The following is a 26,565-nucleotide window of genomic DNA, read 5'->3' as shown; positions in this document are numbered from 1 at the left end:
AAGATAGCAAAAATCAGTAGATGCTATCATAATCAACTAGCTTCAAATCAAAGTAATCAGAAAAGGATATTTCATTGGACAAATTTGGCTATCTTCTGTGATGGTTTACAGTAAAACTGGGCAACGGTGCCATGACTAACACATGATTTGTTGTTAAGTGCATACAGATCACCCTTGTGCCTAATAAGCAATGAAAATACAAGCTTCACCACTTGCTAATCAATTGTGGCCACAGCAGAGGCTTGTTTCTCTAGTGGAATTCAGCAGGGATGAAGAAGTTTGACTTTTCGAATGGTTGTCTAAAAAAACAGAAAATGATGTGTGCAACTGTAGTTTCACCAGTGACGTCGGGGACTCCTTGCTCCTCAGTGCCCGGTCATCGCCAGCGACGCTGAAAGGTCTTTGTTTGGTTTTGGTAATTGAGTGACAACTTAGGTGGACTAATTGTGTTTATGTGAGATACATAGGTGATTAGTCCACAGGTACATGTGTGTGAGCAACATATGCCATGAAGGTGAAAATGGCTTGGAGATGTTGCAAAGCTCACACATGTGATGATGAAGGAGCTTAAATGCACATGAGACATGACATTGAGTCATGTGATCAAGGTGGAGAAGATCAAGACAAGACTTGGCTTGATGGACCAGTTGCAAGCGTGAAGGGCAAGTCAGAGGCTTTGGAGTGATGGACCGCATGGCGGTGAAGCTTGAGCAAGACTTGGCACCGATGGACGAAGGCAACTGGTGAAGAGCAAGTGAAGTCAAGATCGATGAACCAATATAATCACGTGATGATATGAAGTGGATTATATCATTATTGATCATGTCGGTGCATGTGTTGCATCAACATTGGAGGAGATGGAATGGAATGCATAAGGCAAAGGTATAACCTAGGGCATTTCATTTCATCGGTCATAGGTGTGTAGAGAAGTTTATGACCGAGTTTAGGATAGATGGTCGTACTATCATGAGGAGCAAACTTGTTTGCATATCAGTCATCTATGTGCCACTCGAGTGATCTAACTTTGCATCGTCGCTAGGATTGAGTGGCGTGACAAGTTGAGTGGCTAATCCTTTGAAAAATGATTGTGAAAATGCTAACATGCATACACATGATGGTGTACACTTGGTGGTGTTGGCACATTTGCAAAGGAGAATAAGTTGGTGATGAAAACGAGGAGTCGCGCTGGTTACAGAGTGACCGAACGCGTCTGGTATGGTGACCGGACATGTCTGATATTTGGCGGCGTACTCAGTGATCGGACGCGTCCGGTCGCCACACCGGACGTGTCCGGTGTGAAGCAGAGAAGGCTGTGTTTGGCAGAGCAGTCGATCAGACGCTGGCAGCATCCGGTCCGGTGTGACCAGACGCATCCGGTCGTCTGTGGGTGCTTGCTGGACTCGACTGGATGCTGAGGCTCAGCGTCCGGTCAGTTTCTAACAGCCGCATCTGGTCGGTCCTGGAGGCTTACTGGACTCGACCGGACACAGCGGCTGAGCGTCCGGTCGTTTCATGCTGAGCGTTTGGTCGTCATGTTAGAGAGCCGTTGGAGGCAATGGTCGGACACGTGGCGGTCAGGCAGCTACCGGACACGTCCGGTATAGCGACCGGACACGTCTGGTATTCACGATCGATGCATCTGGTGTAGCGTCCGGTGCTGCATCCGGTCGGCCCGAAAAATGCCCAGTGAAGGGGTAACGGCTCTATTTGTGCATGGGGTTATAAGTAGAAGCCATGATCGGCCTTGGGCCGGCAGGAGAGCACACTAGAGCCTTGGTGGCTTATGTAGTAGTGCTTGGGAGCCCTCCATCTCACACATACTTGATAGTGATCATCCGATTGTGTGAGTGAGTGATTCTAGTGCGATTGCATCGTGAGGTTGCATCAAGTGGCACTAGGTGATCGAGTTGCAAGCTAGTGGTGCTTGTTACTCTTAGAGGTTGCCATCTCCTAGATGGCTTGGTGGAGGTCTCCGTGGAAGCCCACAAGAAGCTTGTGCGGCGCTCCGGAGAAGAGCTTGTGAGGGGCATTGTGCTCGCCCCGTGGGAGCCGTGAAGAACAACTTTAGTAAAGCATGTCATTGAGCTACCCTCACTTTCAGGGTAGGTTCTTGCGGTGCCCGACGTGCGGGCTTGGCGGGTGATGCCAATTAGCCGCCGAACCACCAAGTGAGTGGTCGACACAATGGGGACTAGCGTGTTGACAAACACGTGAACCTCGGGAGAAAAATCATCGTGTCAACCTTGTTCTTCCCGTTGGTTTGCATCCCCGTTACACAAGCTTGCGATTATTTTCATATACTTTAAGCTTGTGTTGTTGCTCTTGTAATTAGTTAGCTTGTGTAGCTTACTAGTTACCTTCTTGCTTGTGTAGCATAGAAGTAGCTCCCTTGCGTGGCTAATTTGGTTTGTGTAACCTTGTTAGTCACATTGCTTAGTTTGTGTAAGCTAAGTATATGTGCTCTCTAATTTGGCATTGGTTACCTTGTTATTGAGCATTGCTAGTGAGCTTAGTTGGCTTTGTGCTTTTGCTTACTAGCTTGCGTAGGAGCTCCCTTGTTGCTTGAAGTACTAGCGGCATAGGTTTGTGTGACCTTGCTTCTAGAATTGGTTAGGTGAGCTCTAGCTATCCCGGCACCTTTGTTGCTTAATTAGTATCTTTGGAAGGTACTAGAGAACATAGATAGAGGAGTGTAGTCTTGGCTAGACCGATCGTCTTAATTCCGTACTTGTTTCGGTTAGCCGACGCGATTAAGTTTTAGAAAAGATTATTCACCCCCCTCTAGTCATCATCTCGACCCTTTCAATTGGTATCGGAGCACGGTCTCTCATTTGTGGTCTTCACCGACCTGAGAGGATGGCGTCTAATGGGCTAGATGTTTGTGAGGCACATATTTTTTATGGCACAAACTTTGCACTTTGGAAAAATCACATGCTTGATCATTTTCGTGCAAAGGGACCTAAATTTTGATGGGTTCTCACAAGTGGTCTCACCCATGTCTTGGACTATAGAAATCTCACCAAAGCTCAAAGAGTTCTCTATGAATTTGATGCACATGCTTGTTATTTTCTATTGGATGCTTTACATTTTGATTTGATGAAGCAAGTAAACTACAAGGGGACCGCTCGTGAGATATGGGAGTCCATCAAGGAAACCTTCGGTGATTCCTCCACATGGGATGATGGCAAATTCAAGGAGGATGAGCCCAAGAAGGAGGCGCATGAGAGTGTCGAGCATGATCACAATTTGGTGATTGTGAAAGATTGCCCCACCTTATGGTCAAGTGATGATGATGATCGATCCACTACAAGTTCACTTGACAAGGTTGATGATGATGCCACAAGTGTTGCAAATGATGATGCTACCCCATGCACACTTGATGGTAATGATGGTTCATGCTTTAGCCATGATGAAGATGCTACTACATGCTCTCCAACCACACCACATTGTCTCATGTCACAAGGTGACACTAAGGTATCAAATGATAATGTGGTTGATCATGTTGATTCATATGATGAGCTTGTTAGTAGACTTGCTAGCATGACCATGTCTTTAGAAAATGAGAAAGCTAAAATATTGAAATTAGAAAATAAAAACTCATTTCTAAAGAACTCTTGTGAAGAACATAAGAAATTACTTGATGCATATAAATCTTCACTTGATGAGCTTAAATTGAATCATGAGACACTACTTGTATCTCATGATGAATTATTAGAACAATATGCTTCTCTCATTAAAGTATTTACAAAGAAACTTAAAAATAATGAGAGTTCATCACATGAGTCAATTGATCAATCACATATTATTGCTAACCCTTGTGATGTAGGAAAGAAGCATGTATCCACCTCTTATGATGATTTATTAGATATGACATGCTTTTCACAAATAGATGCTTGTTCTACTTCTATATCTTATGCGACTAACCTTTTGAAGAAGAACAATGAGCTCAAGAATGAAGTGAAGAAATTGAGCAACAAGTTAGAGAGGTGCTACAACTCTCAAGTCACCTTTGAGCATATGTTGAAGACTCAAAGAAACTTTGGTGACAAAAGTGGAGTCGGCTTCAAGACTAGCAAAGTCAATCATCAAGAAAGGCGCAATGACACAAGTGGCATTAGCTTCAATAAGAGCAAGATCAAGGGCAAAAGATGGGGCAAGAGAAGATATGAAAGAGAGATGAAGAAGCAAGAACAAGAGAAGCTCTCTCATTTCATGTGCTTCAAGTGACATGAAGTGGGACATCTTGCAAATGGTTGCCCCAATGAAGAAAAGCTCAAGTTGAAGAAAGAAGAAGAGAGGCTAAAGCATGTCAAGTGCTTCAAGTGCCGCACTTGGGGTCATCTTACCTCAATGTGCCCAACCAATCAATTAGTGAAGCAACAAGTGAAGCCTCAACTAAAGCCACAAGTTGAGCAAGAGAAGACACCCCAAGAGCAAATCAAGATCAACCATGAAGATGATAGTGATTTGATGATAAAGAAGAAGAAAACAAGAAGGGGTGGAAAGGCAAGGCATCCAATGCAAACTCAAGATGCCAAGATGATGAGCAAGAATGAAGATGAGAAGAAAGATCATGCTCACATCAAGTGCTTCAAGTGTGGAAGTACGGGACACTTTGCCTCTAAGTGTCCTACCAAGCTTGAGAAGAAGGCTCAAGCAATCCATGAGAGGCAAGGTAATGAGAAGCACCACATGAGCAAAGAAGAGAAGGCTCAAGCAAAAAGAAAGTGCTACTCATACCGAGAAAGGGGACACATGGCACATTCATGTCCCCTAGGTGATATTTCTAAGCCTATTTCAATTATTGATAATAATATGCTTAGGAAGGATGGCAATGGTACCTCATTGGTTGCAATTGCAAAACATCCCGCTATTCATACTAAGGCTATGCCTAAATATGTTGCTCCTAACTTGAGAGGACCCAAACTTGTTTGGGTACCATCAAAAAGTGGGTGATTGTTTATAGGTACCATCGGCATTGGTGACTTGATTCAATTGATCTCACATTGTTCATCATATGTTGAATCAAGTTATGAAGCCTAGTGCACATACAAACCCAATGCCAAGTGAAAATTGAGTGAAATCCAAATGTGCTACAACATACAAGTGTAAATTTTAAGTTGTTGATGATTCATCAGATATATTTGATGACTTGCAAATATTTGAGTTGAAGCTTGCTAGTTGGATGATCATAAGCTAACCAAGGTATATCTCTTGTTGATCATTTCATTTGGGTGCATATGAGTTGATTGAATTGGATAAATATGCAATGTTGCTTGCTATGAGATGATTGAATGGATAATTGATTAGTAATCAAGTTTGGATTGATTTGTGTTGGATAAGTTCATAAGATGACATTTAGTAAGTGGTTTGAATGGATATGTGTCTTATGGAAGTATTCAAACAAGTTAGTATCAATTGATTCATATTTGATGAAGTATAGCTCAAGTGTTGAAATCTGTCCTATAATTGAGAATCTGAGCTAGCTATGATCTTAGCTAAGTTTGAGAAATCAAAACTTATTGGATTGGCTTGAAAATTGATTTGCATGCTCTAGACTTATGGTATAAGATACTGTAGAAATTTCATAAAAAATGGATAAGAAATGCTTCGGTTTTGGAGTGGTTCTTGTAGCTATAGCGCAGCAGTTTTTAGCATGTAGTAGTAGTGGAAGAATTGAAATATGGCAGCAATCTAGAAGTCAAATGAAGCTCAAAATTCTACAGCTGCTAAATAACTTAGTAAAGAACATCTCCACCAAATTTAGCGATATTTGGATTTGTACTTTGGGGGATATGCTTATTTCTTTGAAGGGCACAAAATCTGTTAGAAAAGTGACAAAAATTAGATTGATCTAGAGTCACTTTAATTGAAAGGTCCTTAAGTTGGAAACATGTTTACAAGTGTTTGAGGTACCTAAGTTTGGTTTTGAGATAATTTAGAAGCATGACAAGCAAAGAGTACAAGGCTATTTGATTGTGGAGTGTACTTTGCACACATTCGGTACTCAAATTGAAAGATCAAGATCAAACTCAAGATGAAGTTAAAGTTTAAGTTCTAGTGACTATTGGAAATAATTTGGTAGAAAGAAAAGGACTTAAACAAGAAGAAAGAAAAGGACTTAAAGAAGGAATCAAGGTTACTGACCAAGTTAAGTCCATCACTTGGATCAATCAATCAAGTCATTTCAAGTGAGTATCAAGAATAATTCTTGGAGAGAGGTCACTTCTCCCTAGTGTAGGGGCTTGCCGCCTATGTGTAGGTAAACCAAGTGTGGTACTTGGAAGGCTAACATAGAAGTGGTGATCCGAGGAATATTTGAGATGCTTAGTTGAAGCAAATCAATAGGGTTGATTAAGAAAAGCAAGCAACACCCAAAAGAGAGCTAATCATGATATTTCAAGTGGTATTCTCAAATTGATACTCTCCTACAAGCAAAGATCAAAAGATAAAGCAAGTCAACCACAACAAGAAAGTGCACTTGATCATAAGTGGTATTCATTTCATATGGGTGAAGAATGGAATTCAACATGGTATCTATTGGTCTTCACCAAGCTTATAATTGGGCTTCACATTACTATTGGAGTAATGAATTGGAATCTATGTGACTATCCTCTACTCCAACATAGCAAAGGTATCATTGTAATGTGCATGATCATTTCATACCTTACTAGTATGCGGTTAATGTATATAGTACATGCTTCATAGGATCATGCATAACAAATGAAATGTTTAAATTCATAGCCTACCACTATTGTTTGAATGATTACTTAATCTAGTGGTTAGTACATGAATTTGTTCATGAGCTAGTGAACCCAAGTACTCGACTTAATTTGGATTGCTAACAAGTGACAAGTACAACATTGGCAAGATAACCCTTGCAAGAGGTGTGAAGAAGCTTATCATTGGTTCAAACCGGACTTGAAAGCTTAGGCAAATCAATTTAGTTCAAGTTAACCATAGAAGCTCATGATAGTGATAAGAGTACAAGCACAAGACAACAATGGAAATGGATATCTAGTTTGTATGTTTCAAGTGGTATCTAGACTCAAGTATTTCATCAAGATTTCATAAGTGATGTCTAGATCAACTCACAAGTGATATCCTATAAATGGTACTCATAAAAATAGCAAATGATCAAGAAATGGTCTTTATTGATAAATCCAACAAGTGGTTCCATACTAGAAGATTCCTTCAAATGGTATTCACTTCCTACAAGTAGTATCTATACATAATATCAATCATGCAAGAACATGGTTCCACAAGTAATCCTCAACTTTAAGTGATCATCAAATGAAGAATGCATCCCTCACCTACAAGAGCTCAAATGTATAAAATGGATGACCCATGCTATCACATAGGCGGAGATATCCCACAAATTGATACCAAGATCAAAGATCTTATGTGTGGTATCTCAAGAAGCCCTACACAAGATACAAGTGGTACAAGCTACAAGTGGTATTTACAAGTGATGTCATTCCAACAATCATGAAGATGTCCATAAAAAATGCAAGATTCAAGCCTCAACCATCTACCCCAAATGTATACCTTTGCATCAATGAGAAGCACACCTTTTATGGAAATTGATGATAAAGGAGGAGAGATTGTACAAAGATATGAAAGCCTCTATAGGGGGGAGAGATAAATTGTGCAAGGGGAGAGATAAGATATGAAAGCTTAGGAGGTTGGACATGAATATGGACAAAGAGGGAGCAACATTGAAGAAAAGAGATGGATCAAAATTCTTGGACAAGAGAAGCACACAAGTAGGGAGAGCAAGCTCATGAACTTTGATTGATTGCATTTGATATGTGCATATTCATGTGCTTGCTTGCATTGCATAAACTTTCAAATTCAATATGCATGCTTGTGTGGTGTATGCTAGTTGTAGAACTTGAATGATGATTTGATAACTAGCATGCATAGGATGATATCTAGACACTTGGTATGTTTTTCAAGTAATGCTAGTACCTTGCTTTTAATATTGATCTCACAAGGTATCTAGTGCTTTTATTACCAAGTGATGTCTAGCTAACCATGGTGGAGAAGATCAAGACAAGACTTGGCTTGATGGACCGGTTACAAGCGTGAAGGGCAAGTCGGAGGCTTTGGAGTGATGGACCGCATGGCGGTGAAGCTTGAGCAAGACTTGGCGCCGATGGACGAAGGCAACGGTGAAGAGCAAGTGAAGTCAAGATCGATGAACCAATATGATCACGTGATGATATGAAGTGGATCATATCATTGGTGATCATGTTGGTGCATGTGTTGCATCAACATTGGAGGAGATGGAATTGGAATGCGCAAGGCAAAGGTATAACCTAGGGTATTTCATTTCACCGGTCATAGGTGTGTAGAGAAGTTTATGACTGAGTTTAGGATAGATGACCGTACTATCATGAGGAGCAAACTTGTTTGCATATCGGTCATCTATGTGCCACTCGAGTGATCTAACTTTGCATCGTCGCTAGGATTGAGTGGCGTGACAAGTTGAGTGGCTAATCCTTTGAAAAATAATTGTGAAAATGCTAACACACATACACATAATGGTGTACACTTGGTGGTGTTGGCACATTTACAAAGGAGAAGAAGTTGGTGATGAAAACAAGTGAGTTGCGCTGGTTACAGAGTGACCGGACGCGTCCGGTATGGTGACCGGACACGTCCGGTATTTGGCGGCGTACTCAGCGATCGGACGCGTCCGGTCGCCACACCGGACATGTCCGGTGTGAAGCAGAGAAGGCTGTGTTCGGTAGAGCAGTCAATCGGACGTTGGCAGCGTCCGGTCCGGTGTGATTGGACACGTCCGGTCATCTGTGGGTGGTTACTGGACTCGACCGGACGCTGAGGCTCAGCGTCCGGTCAGTTTCTAACAGACGTGTCCGGTCAGTCCTGGAGGCTTACTGGACTCGACCGGACACAGCGGCTGAGCGTCCGGTCGTTTCGTGCTGAGCATCCGGCTGTCGTGTCAGAGAGCCGTTGGAGGCAATGGTCGGACACGTGGCGGTCAGGCAGCTACCAGACACGTCTGGTATAGCGACCGGACACGTTCGGTATTCACGATTGGTGCGTCCAGTGCAGCGTTTGGTCGACCCGAAAAATGCCCAGTGAAGGGGTAATGGCTCTATTTGTTCATGGGGTTATAAATAGAAGCCATGGTCGGCCTTGGGCCGACAGGAGAGCACATTAGAGCCTTGGTGGCTTGTGTAGTAGTGCTTGGGAGCCCTCCATCTCACACATACTTGATAGTGATTATCCGATTATGTGAGTGAGCGATTCTAGTACGATTGCATCGTGAGGTTGCATCGAGTGACACTAGGTGATTGAGTTGCAAGCCGGTGGTGCTTGTTACTCTTGGAGGTTGCCACCTCCTAGACGGCTTGGTGGAGGTCTCCGTGGAAGCCCGCAAGAAGCTTGTGCGGCGCTCCGGAGAAGAGCTTGTGAGGGGCATTGTGCTCGCCCCGCGGGAGCCACGAAGAGCAAATTTAGTAAAGCATGTCACTGAGCTACCCTCACTTCCAGGGTAGGTTCTTGCGGCGTCCGACGTGCGGGCTTGGCGGGTGATGCCAATTAGCCACCGAACCACCAAGTGAGTGGTCGACACAACGGGAACTAGCGTGTTGGCAAACACGTGAACCTCGAGAGAAAAATCATCGTGTCAACCTTGTTCTTCCCGTTGGTTTGCATCCCCGTTACACAAGCTTGCGATTATTTTCATATACTTTAAGCTTGTGTTGTTGCTCTTGTAATTAGTTAGCTTGTGTAGCTTACTAGTTACCTTCTTACTTGTGTAGCATAGAAGTAGCTCCCTTGCGTGGCTAATTTGGTTTGTGTAACCTTGTTAGTCATATTGCTTAGTTTGTATAAGCTAAGTATATGCGCTCTCTAAATTGGCATTGGTTGTCTTGTTATTGAGCATTGCTAGTGAGCTTAGTTGGCTTTGTGCTTTTGCTTACTAGCTTGCGTAGGAGTTCCCTTGTTGCTTGAAGTACTAGCGGCACAGGTTTGTGTGACTTTGCTTTTAGAATTGGTTAGGTGAGCTCTACCTAGCCCGGCACCTTTGTTGCTTAATTAGTATCTTTGAAAGGTGCTAGAGAACATAGATAGAGTTGTGTAGTCTTGGCTAGACCGATCGTCTTAATTCCGTACTTGTTTCGGTTAGCCGACGCGATTAAGTTTTAGAAAAGACTATTCACCCCCCTCTAGTTGCCATCTCTACCCTTGCAGATGCCGGGGACTCCTCGCTCTTCGGTGCTCGGATAGCGCCAGCTACGTCGAGGACTCCCTTGCTGCTTGGATCTTGCTACGTCTCGTCGGTGTGCTATCAAGCTGCTCCATGCTGTTCGGATCAGGGTGCTGATCTTGGACAGCGCGTCTGGTGTCTTGATACGCGCATGTCAAACGATGTCGGCAAAGCTTTTAGACTTCTTTTTCTTTGACCCTGCTACAAGATTAATTCTTCATCTTCCAGCAGGTTTGGGGACTAAGTGGGCATACTTCACCTTACGGTGAATGTGCTTGTTCTCATCTCGAGGCTACGCCCGAGGACTGGTCGCCTGCTTGGCTGGTCTTCTACTTTCTGACCCTGGCACCATGTGACTACGTCACCTACTGTTAGGCTCGAGGACTAGCTGTGGGGGTATGGCCCTCGGTATCTACAAGACAAGACATGGGCCGCACCATTAGAGGTGACCCAGCCCACAAGATCAAGGTATGCACGGCGCTGCTCGGCGTGCACCGCAAGATATTGTATAGTACCAAATATGATACTTTCCTTGTAACACTGCCCCTCCAGAGTATATAAGGAGAGGCAGGGGTCCCCTAGTGGACAAGATACATCAAGATACATACGTCTCAATGCAATACATCAGAACACATGATGTAGGTACTGTCTAAATCTTATGTCTTGGTGCTTATATTACCATCTCGCTCCTGATCTCGCTCACCTCTACGACAAATCTACCATCGTGTGATACCTCTTGGTGGACTGCCAAGCATCTCAGCCTGTTCGGTTGGCTGGTTCGTATCGTTGCTGGTTCATGAAGAAGTACTGCTGGCTGGTTTATGTGAGAGAAAAATACTGTTCCGACTGGAAATTTACGATCGTTTACGACAAGCCACAGCCAAATGAACAGGCTGTTTGTCGACAGCCCCCAAGACGTTTTAGCTCAGTTTTGCACCCGAGTAGCAAATAGGCAAAACTTTAGTCGACCCTATTTTCTCACTTTTAGTTCACCTGGTTGGATCTCCATGACAAAAAAAAAACAGACTAAAAGTTAGGGACTAAATTTTTTCCATTGAATCAAACACCCCGAGGTAGTTGGCAGCAGATAGAGAGAGCGCAAATTTGGATGCACAGTGATCGATCGTCTGGTTGCTGGTATGCGCGGCTGTGCGGCCTCCACGTTTCCTGCGTGGGCAGCGACAGGGCAACGACAGGTATCTCTCTCTTCTCACTTACCGGATCAGATGAAAGCTACTCCTACCGGCTACCTGGCTGTACGCCTGTACATGCATCTCGTCGTCTGCGGCCAAAACTTGCATGAATGACTGTTTCATTTGTTCTTTGTTTACCTACTGTCTTAAGGACTAAATTACATCTTGTCCTTGTAAGAAGCTTCCACAAAGTTTCATGGCATTCCGTGCGAGGCATATTTTTCTTTTTTCGAAATTAATACACACACTCATAAACACGTGCGTACCCTTAACCAATAAATGCGTGCATGCAAACTCTATGTTTATGTGCACCTTTAAAAGATTGAGCTAACATATCTTTAAAGATGGCAAAATACCCATGTATACAGGTATTACATTCTCGCATCCACGAGAATATTTCTATGCTTGCGCCCATGCCCGCCACCTGCCAGGCTGCCACGGACAGCACTATGCGCCTGTGCCCACTATCTATGGGCATGTCCGCATACCCGCTATCACTAACCTGATCTGCACTTCGGGAGCATGCAGTCGTGGGAGCAGGAAGGGACGGCGAGGACTGCGAGCAGGACGACGGGGACAGCACCGGGGAGCCGGGGACGTCGCCAGAGAGCCGGGGATGGTGGCGGGCAGCCGGGCACGGGTGCTGACCGCTGGCCTGGGCGCGTAGCCGTGCAGGAACGCGGCCACTGTGCGTAGCCGGGGGCAATCGGGCAAGAAAGGCAAGGCTTCCGAGGACGGTGGGTGGGTGGGGGGTCGTCGTATCTGGGCTGGGGGAGCTTGGAGCCGGGAGGTGTTAGGTGTGGCCGGCGGGATCCGGCTGCAGGAAGGCCATGGTACACTGCGTAGGCGCGCACTGGCGCGTTGCGGCGGTAGGAGGGAAGGGAACGGGTGGGGTGGGGTGGGGTGGGGATGGATCCGATCGAATGCTATGGTTTCTGCCTTTCTAGTCTTCCAGTATATTGAGTTGGTGTGACCCCACATGTCAGGTAACTAAGGCGGGTTTGCAGATATGGATAGGCTATTTTTTTACCCGTTAACCAATGCCCGTTGGGTTTATACCTCTGCCCGCATCCGTGCCCGTGGATGCACTTTGGTGCCTGTATACGCGCCCACCGGGTTTTACCCATGGGTACGCGGGTATTCTGTGCCCATTGCCATCTTTACATATCTCAAATTTAACATAGCCATTAAATATGTCTCACTGTCGACCAATATGTCGACTACTGCTGAAAGGACAGTGTTGTTAAATCATATAAGAATACTTGACAAAAAAGCATCACAAGACAGACTTAGCAGCCTGTTCGTTTGGCTGTGGCTTGTCGTAAACGATCGTAAATTTTCAGCCGGAACAGTATTTTTCTCTCACACAAATCAGTCAACGGTACTTCTTCATGAACCAGCAACGATACGAACCAGCCAACCGAACAGGCTGTTAATGGGATCCAACTAGATTTCTTGTGACAAATTAGGAAACCAACCTAGCTGATAGGGGGGTTTTCACTGTAACCCTACCTTCGGACTATAAAATGAGCAGCGGGTTCTCCCAAACAGTAGAAGAAGGGTATACCATACTCAATCATCAGTATTCCCACACCCAGCGCACATTGCACATCAATGAAGGAAGCTTCTTTCCACTGCACATAAGGTACCCCATATCCAGGCTCCAGTTATGCAGCCGCAAGGTGTTTGGAAGCCTGTTTAGGCCCGTAGCCAGGCCTCGCTTGTGCACCGACAGGGCCTTGGCCTGGCTTAGCGGAACCGCCGCGGGCGGCCGTTTCCCGCAAGCCAGGCTTGGCTATGCGACCGTACACGCAGTCCCCCGCATCTGGTCACCGCCGTAGTTCTCATCACCTGTGCTACCGAACCTGCCGTGCTGCCGCCAAGCTCGTGCTCACTGCTCAGCCATCCGCCCCTCGGCCGCTCAGATTCCCCATGTGCGTCGCCGTTCCTCGAGTTCACAGCTACTCGGCGTAGATCTCCAGCGCGTACGGCCGCCCACGTGGTCTGCGTGCAGATCTCCAACATACAGCTACTGGGCATGCCCGCTGGGGTACCTGCTCTCCTCTCATCACCTTGCTGCTCCTACAAAATCTGTTCTGCAGAGTGCAGATTAGCAGTGTCGTGGTAACTATCGTAGATTAGCAATGTGAATAGATTTTGTACAATCGGTTGATGCAAAAGTGGGGTCCTATGGAGCTAAGGGAAGATGTGGAATTTGGTTTTTGATCTCTGCTACAGGTGCTGGGTTTTGGCTTATAGTGTTCATGCTTCAGATTATCTAAGCAAACTTTTTCCCACTGGAAAATCTTATCATCGACCATTGGCACCCGCTGTCGATTTTTTTTTGAAGCATCAACACTGCAACAGACTGCTGCTGACTATAAACTCAGGGAAGGAGGGGGTAACTTCACCTACAGTATAATGCAGGGTCATCGTACCATTGAAGAAGTCAGGCAGCCAAACACTGGCTATACAAATTCAGGCTTAGGTCATGTTTAGTTCCCAAAATTTTTTGCGCAGTACCTGTCACATTGAATCTTGTGACATATGCATGGAGTACTAAATGTAGACGAAAAAAAAAACTAATTACACAGTTGGGTGAGAAATCGCGAGATGAAACTTTCGAACCTAATTAGTCCATAACTAGACACTAATTACCAAATACAAACAAACTGGCTATAGTACCCAAAACCAAAAATTTTTGGCTTCTAAACGGGGCCTTACTTTATTCATGCAACCAAAAACATGGTTGCACTGGGTAAGCCAGGTTTGGTCTAGCCTGGCTTAGATTCTAAGCCTGGCTAGCCAGGTACAACCAACCAAACACATCCTATATGAACCCATATCTCAAGTGTTATATCCGACTCATTCGATACGTGTGATCAGTGTTTTCCTAAATGATAATCAGTCGGTTACATACCGTTAGCTATTATTAGGGCTAAATAATCCATTAAATGGGCTAAACGGCCAATTAAACGGGGTAAACAGATAATTAAACTGAATCGTAGCACCACTGTGTAGTGTTTATACGATGTTTAAACGGGCTAAACAACCGTTTATGCGAACAATGCGTGTGATATGTTTATTACTAGTTGGATGCAAAATCTAGTGAAACACGTGTACGGGCAACATAGCATTGTAAAACATTGTAAAACTATAGTAATAAACTATCTATGATAATGGATCGGACTGAGTGGTACACGTGTACCGTGTACGGGCATATTCACATATCTATTGTAAAACTAGTAATAAGCATAGCATTGTAAAACATATCTATGTTGCTATTAGACTCTTCTAATGAAACACGTGTACGGGCATATTCACAAAAAAATGTATGATAATGGATCGGACTGAGTGGTACACATATCTATGGCATGTCCAAATACATTGATTTTTGGTATCTATATCGTATATAGCAACATAGTTGGCCACTGCCAGGCGCGTTGGCAGCAGGCGTGGCACCCTGTCCACAGCCAGGACCGCGAAGGAGGACGCGGTGGAGGTGGATTTGGTGGCCCCGGCGTGAGATCCGAACCTGGAGTGTCCGGATCCGCCCCGCCGAATGCCTGCCCTGGCGTATGAGAAGGAGGCCACTGGCGTGCCCTCCCCCAGCAAGGGCGCTGGCACCATGAAATCACAAGATCTGGATCCAGCCATGGAGGACCCGGATCCGCCCCAACGACGACGACAACCACCGGAGTTGCTAGAGAAGAGGAGGGGTGGTGGGGTGTGGATTGGGGAGTGTGGAGGAACTGCGGTGTAGGAGAGGCTTGTTTTGCGCACCGCCGCTTGCCGCCGCAGACACCACCGCTCGCCGGAGAGTAACGACCGCGGCGGCCGGAGGAGATGCAAGAGGGGTGGTGCCCTAGCGGCGCCTGCGAGGGCCTTCGAGTCGCTAGATGGGGAGCGTTCAGGGGTCTGGAGCTTTCGGGCGTGTTTGTTTCCGCTTAAAATCAGAATCGAGGCGAAAATAAGCGATAATCCCACCCAAACACCTTCGATTATTTTAGATTGTTGGATAGGCGGGAGGTGGAAATAATCCCAAATGCACTGGGCCGTGCGTTTCTCGCACCGTGAGCGAAGGGGTGCATTTTCCCCACCGCGGACTTGTTTCCACCCGCTGCCCCTCCGCTCCCCAGTCCGCGCTCACGTCCGCTCTCTCCGCTCGCGACGTCCAGCGCTAGGGTTTGCGCCACCGCCGCCTTGGGTCGCGCCGCCCCTCCCTGTCCACTAGTCGGTGACGTTCGTGGCATCGCTCCCGCTGCTCGGTTGGTAGCTAGCCCTCTCCCCGTCATCTTCCTCGGAGGCGACCGCATCTCTCCGTTCGGTGGAGGCCGGCTCGATTCGTGCTCCCCGTCGCCCTTTCCTCTGCTCTAACCTTTCTTCTGCTCCGACTGAAGGTCTCAAGCTGGTGCTGGTTAGACCATCCCTTGTCCAAGATCTATTCAGGTACTTGTCTTTACCGATGTATGGATTGCAGGTTTGATTTGTATTCGCAAATGGACAAACTATATATGCATAGCATGGTTAGGGACATAGTCTGTGCAGATGTTGAATGCTTGTGTTTGAGGAATTGTTAGGAATTTTTCTTCAAATGTAATACTGAATGCTTGTGTTTTACATATTTATTAGTACCATAACTGTCTTTAGCTCGTATTCAGTGAAAAAATGATGTGTCATCAGCCTCAGGGGCATACAGGTCATTTTACACTCAGGACAGACAATCTATGGGCAATAATCAAGATTGTTAAACACTCTCAATTGTTTATACAGTAGATTCTTTAGATCGTGGCTTATCAGAAAATCCTGATCAGATTAAAAACAATTTTCAGATAAGCGTTCCCAAACAGGGCCTTCGACTCCTGCTGCTCTAGATGGTTTTTCTGTTAGACTATCTCCAGCGGGAGACGCATCCCACGACGCATACCCAAAATGACTAGTTCACGTGAAAGAAACGGCCTCCAACAGAGTAGGCAAAGAGAAGACCCAGTTTGGGTCGGAGGTGAGAGGGAACTCAAAAATACGTATGTCTCTCTCCTCGACCCAAATCGACGACAGGAGGAGAAAGCTCGTCGTCGGACGCGGCTCTTGCTCCGAGGAGGATCACCGGCAAGAAGCACGCGCGGACCACCTCGCGATGGCGAGATCTGTCGGCGTGCGGCTCGATCCGGCAAGAAACACGGGACTGCTGGAGCGGTGCAGAACCAGAACGGAGGGAGAGAGAGATTGACGCACAGCAAGGAAGGAAACGGGCACGAGCTCAAAGCGCCGGTCTGCTCTGGTCTTCATGGTGGCCTGATTGGCGCACTAGACCGGCACGGCAACCACGGCTGCTCGGACAGAGCGCTCGGCTCTGGCCCTGCGGCTTGCCCTCAAGCACGCGAGCGCCCCTACAGGAAGAGCAGCAAACACAGCTCGCACAAACAGGAACGCGACGAACACGCAAGAAAAGGTGCGGCCTAGAGATCGACGAAAACCGAGCCAAATCAAAGCGATTCTCTCCCAAAATTTGCACAGATCTAGTTCACCACGCTACAAACCTAATCCCAAAAAATCATCTCACGGATTGACCCAAACTTTAGGAAATCCAGATCGTAGCTAAGCACGAAAATGGGGAAAAACAGCAGAACACACAGAACGAAAATCACACCAAAATATGAGCTTGAGCTTGCGCTGGCGCCGGTCAGAGGCCGAGGAGCCGGCGGTGCCACCGTCGGCGCCGGAGTCGGAGTTGGACGGCTCACGGCTCCATCAGGCAGAGGCGAGCACGGCGCTCGGCCTCGGGTGGAGCTGCAGAGCAGGGCGGCGGCAGCGGTGTGGAGCAGAGCAGAGATGGGGAGAGAGAGGAGAATGGAGGTGGACCAGAGATGGGCGGAGCTGTAGAGCAAGGCGGCGGCGGTGCATGTAGGAGCCTTTGGGTTGGCTGTTGGAGAAGAGAAGATTTGGGTGGGTGACCTTTTTACTGTGCCGTACGCAAAACATGGAATGAGTTTTATGTTTGGGTCTGGACCTTTGGAGACAGTCTTAGAGCAGAATATATGGTTACCGATGAAAACAATGAATTTCCATATAAAATAAACAGTAGCCAATAGAGGCTCTGTGGAACCATGAGCTCATTCGATCCGTCTCCGGTTCCACTCAGCCTAGTAATCCACCACTACAACAGAAAACATCTGTAGCAATGGGATAATTTTTTAGAGACGACGGGTGATGGAGCCACCCCTATATAGTAAGGGCGGCTGGTGATACGAGCCGCTCTATAAATAGGTCGATTTATAGGGATGGCTCACTCACCAGCCATTCCTATAAATTCAATTTGTAGGGGCGGCTCAATCACCAGCAGCCCCTACAAATATTTTCGTATTTTTTAAATATTAGTTTTGCATATTTTTTAATAAATGTATATATAAATGTATTAAAAATAATTTGCTATATTTGCCCATACACATAAAAAACAACATGTTATCTCTATTCACATCATGTACGTTATGTCCTTAGACCTAAGATTGTTGTATGTATTTAAGATGTGAAATGACCTACTCAGGGACTATCAAATGCTACTCCGTAACAGGGTAGTTATAAAGGTGGGTTTGCCCCTCTCTATATGAGAGATATCACTGGATCACTCTAATGATTAGATCAAGAAATGCATGGCCGTGCTTGTGTTAAGAGTTAACCTATGAGTTGGACCAAATATCGTGAGGCAAGGGAATAACAAGTATGTGGTTTTGTGGTGGTTCGTCTGATATGATCTTTGCGTATGCATAGGAGTTGACATGCCTTGCTAGAGGCCGCTATCATCTAATGGCTGAGTAGGAGTACTCGGGTCATGTCTATGTGTGCGTGAACCCATAGGGTCGCACGCTTAAGGGGCTAGAAGCCTAATTCGGATTGGATCCGAATTAGACAAGGCTTAGGGTTACTAATGGGCCTCCAACTCGGGAGCTCATTAGGGACGCCTATAAATAAGTGGGGTGGGCAACGGGGCTAGGGATCCACGCCTTTTTGGTAGCCGCCACCGCCCATCCTACACCCACGCCTGCTGCTCCTCGTGGACCTAGCAGTCCGAAGGCGCGACGCTTCCTCCCTATACGTGTGGATACCTTGGAGGTGCTGCATCTGGAGCACAAGGACGAACCGCACGAAGGGGACGGACGTACGGACAACCTTGCAACTGCAAGGCACTGCTACGATGTGTACAACTACATCGAGTCGCTTTCGCTGCAACTGCGCGTCTAGTGGTAATCCCGTGATCTATAACTAGCAGTAGATCCTGGTTTATGAGGTCGATTTTTTTGTTTTCGGCTAGCGTAGCATCCTCATAACCCTACAAGAAGTATGTCCAAAAGGGGTTAACTCATCCTCATAACCCTACAAGAAGTATGTCCAAAAGGGGTTAACTCCCTTCCACGCGTTTGGCAACATAACTCCTAGTCAATGGGAGGAGCTCGTGACTCAAAAGACCACCTGAAGCATTTGACCTCAGTGCCCGTAACACCGAGCTAGCGAAGAGGAACCAACACCACCATCATCTAGGTCTTAGTGGCTACTATGGCAAGGAAGAGAAGTATAGGAAGATGGAGGAAGAGACAATCACATCCGAGAAATTAAACTTGAAGGGGTTGAAGCTAGGCTCAAGGAATTGGATCCTTGGGAGGAGTACAGAAGCATCGGGTAGTTCCCTTAAGTTTGATAACCCGGCGACCCAAGAGGCAGTATCAATGATACTAAAATATGCTGAAGATAAGGAGAATGGCTCATTCAAGTCTTCTAGAGAGAGGGACGAGCTTAGCCTTGCCTTGGGAAACTTCGAGCACTTAGGCCACACTAGGGGGCTAGGGAAAAGAATGACCTAGAAACATGGATTTGAAGAGGATCAACTCATGTACAAGAAACATGGTAAAGATCGAGAGTCTAATCTTGAGCTCACCATTAAGGCTCTAGTTGTGAAGGCGTTGGAGGAGCAAGGACTGTCTATGGAGTCAAGGATAGTAATGGCACCACCTAGAGAACTAGCAGTAGTTGGCAGCCCTCTGGAAGTTCCTAGCAGCCAAGGTTCCACTACAGCTACAACCCCCATTGATCGCATACGGGAATCAACTAGTTACACCTTGGTGGTTCTCATCAGCAGGCAGAACACTATGATGGAGGTGGCAACGGGTGTGGTATATCCTCCTAGCGGCTTACATCACAATAATAGGACCCCACTGGTAGGGCTAGACAAAATACTCATGGCTCGCCAACTCGCTCAACTCATGGCTGGCTCAGCTTGGCTCAACTCGGTTCATTTTAACTTTTTCACGAGTTGAGCTAGAAGTCTAGCTCGCTATTTTAACGAGCTAGCTCAAGCTAGCTCATGAGATGCTCACGAGCTAAAATGAGTTGAGGCCTATCAGCCCACGACCATTAATCTAGAAGATTTTGATGCTGACCTAGAAGTGTACATCTATTCTATTGGTATGTAATCCTTATTTTCAGCTGTTTCATATGAATTTTGATTTTATAATTGTTGTGGCACTTAAATGTTGATTTTATGGATTGTTTTCTAGGAAGAAGATGATGATGCTAACATTGAATCTGTGGACTTTCCTAAGTTTGTGGTGGCAAGCAACTAGTTAGTATGCTGGAACTGCGTGATCATAGATGGACCAGCTATGTTGCATGGTTGATACTTTTGATGAACCTGATATGTATTAATCATGTATGGTTGCATAATGGTGGACGTCACCTTCTGCAATTAATGTAGCATAAATAATATAAACATGTGTGTCCTAGTTTTTTTGTAGTAGCTCATGAGCTAATCGAGCCAGCTTGAGCTCGATAACGAGCTGAGCCAAGTTGTCCCTCTGGCTCGTAATATTAACGAGCCGAGCTGGCTCCTTAGCCTAACGAGCCAGCTCCAGCTAGACCGAGCGGAGTTGAGCTAGCTCGATATCCAGCCCTACCCACCTGACTACACTAGGGTCGAGGTGCATACCATGAAGCTCAAGTTCTTGTAGTGGCGCATAGACTACCCAACTCTCGACGGATAGTAGTTACTCAGAGGAGTAATGAACCAGTTCATCTTCTGGCATAAACGGGACATTGTATTGACTGCTTCTTCGCTGCCTGTTCAATGTTTGGAGGGAGTTGTTGAGAAGGGGGAGGTACTTTTACCATCTCGTGACCACCACTTACCTGAGCTGCCACATTCTTCCTAGCCTCCTAGCGAGCACGTGTATGAGATGCCACACATATGCTACAGTCTTCCCCGCCTCCTACCGAGCACGTGCCTGAGATGCCACAACCTTCTCTTCCTCATAAGGAGCAAGGGCCTGATACAGACCCGATACATGAACAACAAGGGCCTCCTGAAAAAGTGCATGCACAAGAGGGTTGAGATAAGGAGCCAGAAATTCAAAAATTGCATCCAATCACAATAAGGCTGATTTTTATGTCGATGAGAGATGTCACGTCGATGGCCAAGTGGTATGCCCATGACCAGTTCAAGCCTGAGAACCAAGTTAAAGAAGTCCCAGCATAGGCTTCCGAGGAGGCCATCACCAACAAACAACAACCGGGAAAGAAGTATCCAAATGTTGATGCCATCAAATGGTCAAATGATTGCCCAAAAATATATGAAAGAGGCAAGCCCTTCCTACCAAACCGGGACATCCAGCGTCTACCACTTGGAATGAGAAGGTTCCATGATTGGTACTTGCATGTTATCCCAACAACCATAGATCTCATGCAAGCATGTTTCCCTACCGGCACATTTGGAGGCCCAGCCGAAAAAATTATCTTTGACTTTAATGACGTCCAGACATACTTTCACCTCGGAGCAATGGAAATGAATCTAATTCACACGTGGTGCCTATAAGTCCTTGCCCTCTCAATATGATATTATTGTAATCTTTGAGTTTTGTTGATACTAAGTTACTAACCCACACCTACCTTTGTAGAATGCAAGTGCACCTTTCAAAACAAATGCCAAGTGTGTGAGCCGAGTACGTAGACCCTCAATGTATATCAGCAACATGTTTTAATTACGCCAAGGAATGGAAATTGGATGGCAATAAGCTAGCTGCTGGAAAGACTATTGAGGAGAAAGAGAAAATCCAGAACAAGGAAATACGTCAAGCGGCCCTTAAGGTTGCGGCATACATTGCCCTAGCTTTTAAAAATCTCCAAACTTGCTCTATTATATTGCTGCCATACAACTTTGTGCAAGTTCAACACTATACTTAAAACTTTGTTCGATATATTTTGTTCGATGCAAAAGAGCTTATCCGTTTTTATGATTAAATTCATGCAGCAACCACTAGATTTGTATATGCATCGATCTTGGCCATGGCATGGCGTGGGTCTTTGATTCAATAGATAAGGACCCGGCGACATACAAAGACTTTGTATCGATTCTCAAGACATATACATATCGACAATCATCATTAGCTAATATGTTTGTATACATATACTTGTAACATTCAGTTTTGGATACTAACAAGTTGCATTTGTTAAATTCATTCGAACAGGACGTACATGTTCTACGTTAACAAACATAAAAGGAGGCATCATCCAGAAAGAGGGCTTAACCTGTGTCAAAACACTATGTCCGGTAGCTGCAGCTCGGATGGTGAGCTTTCCTGGAGTGGAAGCCATCGGTCCTGAGTTCGAGCCCTGCTCGGCTCAGTGATTTCCCACCATGGGGATTTATTCCCAAAAAATAATCTTGCAGGTCCTGGACACTCGCGTGGCGCTACAATGGGACTACGACATGCCCGTCGTCTACGAGGCTCGTGTGGCTTCGGTGATTTCCAGGAGGACGTTTGAGGTGTATATGTTGTAGTTTCTAGGGGTGTGCTTGTGTGTGGTGGTGTGAGTGTGTTGTGTAGAGTATAGATACTACAACTTGTACACTAGGAGTCCAGTCTCAAAAAAAACTTACTTTAGTAATCCATTATGTTGGTGTCGAAAGCATTACTTAACATTTTTATATGTGAAACACACAGTGCGCCAAGCAGAAGCCCAGGAGTCTACACTGTGGATATTACGTATGCACTATAATGAGTAACACCGGTACTTACATGAGACACTGTAATTGTGTTTATATATCCTCACTTGTATAATTGTAGTGGCAAGAAGAGAAAGGAATGAGAGCTGACCCACATAAAGATGACAACCTCTTGGAGCTCGTCGACGACCTTTGCGCCTTCATATTGGACCAGATTATACACGTAAGAGGCAATTATCATGACCAAAAATCCGAGTTAGGAAGGCATCGTCAGTACCAACATTTTTGTGAGACGGAAAGGCTAGCTCTAGGCCGTTGATAATAATATGTATGGAATATGATATTGGTCTTACCTTATGGAACGGTTTGGAATTGTGGAACGGATTGGACTTGTGAATTATGTGTACGTGACCATGAATTATATATGTTCTTGTGAATTGGATTTGTAATGTTAGTTTATATAATATTATGTGCTTGTGGATACAATGTTTGAAATATATATGCGTATATATGTTCTGGTCAGATCTGAATTTTGAAATTAGAAATTTTGGTGGGAAAATGTACTGTAGGGGCGGTTCAATTTGAACATTTTTGGCAGGAAAATATACTTTAGGGGCGGTTTTAGATTGAACCGCCCCTACAAATAAAAATTATAGGGGCGGCTAGTGTTACAGCCGCCCCTACAAATCATTTTTGTAGAGGCGGCTGGTGTTTTCAGCCGCCGCTACAAATACATTTATAGGGGTGGCTGATAAATCGATTTGTACGGGTGGCTTGGGAACCTCCCATACAATCTCTTGATTTGTAGAGACGGTGTGGTATGGGCGGCTGGCAAAACCCTCTCTACAAACAATCGCCAGCCGCCCCCTATAAATAATAACACTGTAGCAGTGAGCATCATATCGGCTGACCTGAAAGTTCATGAGAGTCTTGGCCGCCAGGTTCAGATATGTGCTGCACAAGGACCCTGCTGCAACCTACAACTGCCTCACCTGTGTGATCGTCATCTCGCTAATTCGGCTTGCACCGTACTGCTTGTGCTTGGATCGGCTCCAGTTGTCCGTCTGTTGTTTTAATAAGAAGACTAGCAGGTATTTTTTGAGAATTACATAAGTCCAGACGCACACACTTAACACGCACGCACTCATTAAAGATACGAAGGCACGCCGAATCGGCGGCCTCCTAGGGTGTCCACGTACGTTCTGTTTATTTGGTGCGTTAGATAGAAATTTCACGGCTTAGATGAAGCGTGTCACAACCGGTCTTCCTCCGTGCATTTGGCAGTAGATAGATGAAGTAAGTGAACGCATTCAATGAAGTATGGCTTCCCTGGTGATCATACCCGGCACGTAAATGGACGATGGCGCGTAGCAGGGGACGTTGGATTCTCGGCATGCATGGCCAATGCCTAATTAGTATGGTGGTCGGCACGCATGCAAGTACGCGTGCTGGGGCCTAGGAAAGCGCAGGTGGTCGGCACCGTCCATTCAATGAATTCTCGGCATGCATTCAATGAACTAGGAGCATGCGCACTATTTGGCGGACTTCACACTTATCCTCTCTCTCTCTCTTGTGTAAATGGCAGGCGGCAACAGCTGGTTGCTCCTCTACTCCCTCCCTCACTCTCCCTCACTCAGCAGTGGCATAGGAGCTCTGACGCAGGCAGGTGGGTCCAACGTAGCGGCCACTGGCATAGGAGGCCCCTAGTGTGGGCGAGGCCTCGCTCACGCTGCAGGCGTGCGTCCTCACCTAGGGCGGGCCCCACACGGAGGTGGCGTGGTGGCGCGGGGGGAGCGCACGGCGTCCCGGCATCATGGCCTCAGCAGTGGTGGGCTCCCACATAGAGGCGGAGGTGGCGTTGCTGCTGCGGCACGTGACGAGCAGCTGTTCTAGACGAATGCAACCTCCGTGCAACAACAATGGAAGCCATCCACCTTGCCTATGTGCTCGTCTTCCTCTTGCTCGTCGTCTTCCTCCTCCGTCTCCGGCGCCGCGGGCCTCCTCCAACCAAGCAGCCAGCAACAACGACGGCCCACTGCCCGCACCCCCCAGCAGAAGCTGGTGTCACACGCCTTCTTGTCCCACTCGCTCCGCCAGTTCACTGACGGCGTCCACGACGTGCACCTACGCCGCCTCTTCCTGCCGCTCCTGGACGACGCCACTGTGAGGGACGGCGGGGCCGTCGACCTACAGGACGCGCTACGTCGGTTCGTGTTCCGCGCCATCTGCCACGTCGCGTTCGGCATAGAGAGCGTGGACGGTGGCAACGATGACCCCGCAACGCAGGAGGCGCTCTTCGCGGCGTTTAACACGGCCGTTGTGATCTCCTTCCATCGTGGGCTCACGCCGGCCACGTTCGCGCAGCGGCTCACCAAGCTCCTTGATGTTGGCAAGTCGTGCTGGCTCCGGGAGGCCATCCATGTCATCGACACCTATGCCATGTCCGTCGTCAAATCGAAGGCGGTGGCATGTCACAGGAATGGCGTCGACGACGGGAGCGTGGACCTGCTATCGCGGTTCATGGCGGCCATGGACGACGGCAGCGGCGACGGCGGCAGCGAGCTCGGCGCTAGGTTCCCCACGCCAGCGGCCAAGCTCTAGTTCTTGCGGGACGTGGTCGTCACCTTTGTGCTCGCCGGGAAGGACACGACGTCATTGGCACTGACCTGGTTCTTCTGGCTGCTCGCTGTGAACCCGTGGTGTGAGCGGCGCGCGCATGAGGAGGCCGTGTCATTATCGTGCGATGACGACGGCGAGGTGAAGGGGATGCACTACCTGCATGCCGCCATCACTGAGGTGATGTGGCTGTACCCGTCGGTGCCATTCAACGGCCGGGTTGCGGTGCGTGATGACGTGCTGCCGAGCGGCGTGGTGCTGCGAGCGGGCTGGTATGCCAACTACTCGGTGTATGCGATGGGGCAGATGGAGAAGCTGTGGGGCGAGGACTGCTTGGAGTTTGTGTCGGAGCGGTGGTTCGGCAAGCGCGGTGAGTTCGTGCCGGTTGATGCCGTGCGGTACCTGGTGTTCCACGCTGGGCCATGGTTGTGCCTCGGCAAGGAGATGCCGTATGTGCAGATGAAGACGGTCATCGCGTCCATACTCCAAAGGTTTAGGGTCGATGTCGTGGTGCCGGTGGCTAGCATGGAGGCGCCACCGGCGTACGAGATGACGGTGACGATGAAGATGAAAGGAGGGATGTTGGTGCATCTTAGGAGGCGGGAAGAATAGTCCTAAGTCGTGATAGACTAGTGATGCTGGTTGTTCTTCCTTGACACATAAATTGTTTGGAAAAAGACTGCGTAAAAGTCATCACACCACACAAAAGACAGAGTCCCGTCTGATGTTTGAAATAGCCGGATACAGGCACCGCTATAGCTGGATTTAGCCTCTGAAAAACATGATGCTAAGGTAATCCACATTTAGCGCTAAATTATTCTTGCCGCTACTAGCTGGAAACCAGTTTAATCTAGGAAGTGTAAGCAGTTGCAGTTATGAATATGAATGAATCCCAGCTCAAAGAGAGGAAAACCAGAGTGGCACCACAAAAGGTCAAAATGATGGACCCACCCACAAAAAATTAAAATAATGAACTCACATGATACGCAAAATTAAATAGGAGGAAGGTTATCAGAGTAGAAAATTAGAGATACGAAGGCACGCCGTCTAGGCGGCCTCACAGGGTGTCCATGTATGTTCTATTTAGTTGGTGCGTTAGCTAGAAATTTCACGACTCAGATTATCATGCTACCAAGTTTCCCCTTGAATGGACATTGGAGAAATTTCTTGTCAATAAGCCACTTATTGATGCCTCATTAGTCCAATTTGAGGGATACTGGTGGCTATTTGCTTATGATTTTACACGGTATGGCGTTGAGAAGAACGCCGAGCTTGATATTTGGTACAGTAACTCACCTCTTGGTCCTTGGACTGAGCACAAGCAAAATCCTATCTACAAATCAGACAAAAGTTTGGGGGCTCAAAATGGCGGGAGGCTCTTCGTTTTTGAAGGGTCATTATATTGCCCTGGTCAGGATTGTAGTGGTACTTATGGCCGGAGGGTTAAGTTGTACAAAGTTGAAAAGTTAAGCAAGGAAGAATACAAAGAGGTCCTTGTAAATCTTGGGATTGAGGAGCCAAAG

General features: G+C 46.6%; 1 pseudogene; it reads left to right on the top strand.

The window, feature by feature from the left end:
• The first annotated feature begins 24,367 nt into the window (after nucleotides 1–24,367).
• On the top strand, nucleotides 24,368–25,654 carry LOC136464018 (cytochrome P450 94A1-like; annotated as a pseudogene).
• The last annotated feature ends 911 nt before the right edge of the window (nucleotides 25,655–26,565 follow it).

The sequence above is a fragment of the Miscanthus floridulus genome, chromosome 1, assembly GCF_019320115.1.
Source record: "Miscanthus floridulus cultivar M001 chromosome 1, ASM1932011v1, whole genome shotgun sequence".
NCBI lineage: Eukaryota > Viridiplantae > Streptophyta > Magnoliopsida > Poales > Poaceae > Miscanthus > Miscanthus floridulus.
This window is presented reverse-complemented; position numbering and strand designations above follow the sequence as displayed.